The following is a 2,084-nucleotide window of genomic DNA, read 5'->3' as shown; positions in this document are numbered from 1 at the left end:
CCTGCTGAAGTCCACGCAACACTGCTCCTTACGCGGATGCCTGGATGTCCTTTCCTTTCTGCTAGAATGACTCTACTAACCCTCCAAAAAGCCCTTTTCCGTGCTAGCATTTGCTTTGGTGGGTTAGCACAGCTAAGAGCCCGGTCTCGACTCCAAAAAGTGAAAACCAGTAACCATGCACCAGTTGACCTTCCCCGGGGGCAGGATTAGACCTGATGACATGCTCTGTAAGGAGAGCAAGCGTCCCAGCTCCAAGCCTCGCCAGAAGTCCTACCAGGAAGATTTGAGTGCACCGTTTCTCTTCATGCTGCTATTATCTCTTTGGCTTCATGCTGCCAGACACTCCAGCCTTAGCAAGTTCATGCAGCCCCTGGCTGAGCTGTCTGAACGGTCTCGTCTCAGGGTGGGTGCAGCGCCGCTCTCACAATCTGCTTTTTCACCCTCAAAGTGCCACACAAAGCAAAATGACCCGGGCGCTGCGGGTTGTCACTCGGAAAGGGAATAATAACCGGTCACCGTGACAGAAATATCCTTCTTAATCCTACAGCAGTTCATCTTTGACGCTGGCCACAAACCCATCCACTCGCTCACCCAGTGCTCTCACAATCTTCTCCCCAATCTCCAGCACAAATCGGTAGGAGCAGGCCAAAACCCTGCTTTAATTTCTTGAGTCACCATTTGAGCAGAAGTTCCACAGAATCACAGAACCATTTGGTTGGAAGAGACCTTCAAGATCATGAAGTCCAACCGTCCACCCTGCACTGCCAGGGTCCCTAAACCATGTCCCCCAGCTCCCATTGCTTCCCTGCAGCCCCTTTCAGCACTGACAGGCTGCACTCAGGTCTCCCCGCAGCCTTCTCTGCTCCAGGCTGAGCCCCCCCAGCTCTCTGCCCTCTCCTCCCAGCAGAGGGTTCCACCCTCCCAGCATTGCTGGGGCTCCCCTGGCCCCGTTCCAGCAGCTCCCTGTCTCTGCTGGGCTGAGGAGCCCAGTTCTCCAGGCAGAGTTGCTTTTGCTTCCTGGTATCAAGCAAATTCCATTATGCCACCAAAAATCCTTAGAAATGAAATAAAATGCTTTCGAAGTTTCAACCTGAAGACCCAGTGATGGGGACAGCTCGCTCTTAGTGGTTCTGTGCACTAAGGGTGCAAGGAATGATTGCCTTGCAGCCATCTCTGCTAAGACCACCCGACCTTCTGCAGAGTGGTCACCTTCAAAACTGGTTGCAATGAATACACAGAACTATTTCCTCCTTGTTCTCAGACTGGTCAGGAAATCTGTGAACTAGTTTGCACTGCTTTAGTCCCTCTTACTACCTCCTCTGTCCTCGCTTGATCTTTAAAATGCGTTTTCCATAGGCACTTGTGAAGCTGCAAGCAGAGACGCTGCATGAATGGTTAGAAGATGCAGATACGAGCCTTGGGCTTGAGCCAGAGCACACTCAAGTCAGTGGAAATTTCCACTGAGGTCAATTGATTGACAGTCAGACTCCCGCTAATTTGGAGAATGACCATCTCAATGTTCAGGGGGAGAAGCTGGGATTCATGTTCATCTCTGGAGAACACAGCTGTAACTTTCACTACATTAACTAAGATTTAACAATCAAAACACAGACTCAGAGTTCGCGTGCTAAGCTTTCCCAGCCACTAGCTGGGGTGTCATCAGGCTGCACGGTGTCATCAAAGCGTTTGGATCCATCTTCTGAAGACACTGCCATGTCTGGTCCTTCCCAGCCCCCTAGCTGTTCCTGACAGATGTGGCACTGACTCGCTTCCAGCTCCAAATTCCTTGCATTGAAAAGAGCGAAAACCAAACTCACTTCACTCCTCCTTCAAAGACGACTCTGTAACGCCAAGAAGTGCCTGGAGCACAGAGATGGTGGTGCCTGCTCGGGAGCCAGCAGTGACCTTTCAGCAAGCAGTACCTTCCTCAGACCACCCACATGCTCTTTTCCTCACCCAGCCCCCAGGAGATGTAGCCATGCCTGGAGGAGAGCTCTGCTCTGTGGGAGCGTGGTGGGTGCTCTTCAAGCCCGGCTCCCACGTGGCTGAGAGCAGGCATGCTCTTCACTCCCAACAGCTCTTGG

Source organism: Buceros rhinoceros, unplaced genomic scaffold (assembly GCF_000710305.1).
Source record: "Buceros rhinoceros silvestris isolate BGI_N320 unplaced genomic scaffold, ASM71030v1 scaffold2311, whole genome shotgun sequence".
Classification (NCBI taxonomy): domain Eukaryota; kingdom Metazoa; phylum Chordata; class Aves; order Bucerotiformes; family Bucerotidae; genus Buceros; species Buceros rhinoceros.
Note: the sequence above shows the minus strand (reverse complement) of the source record.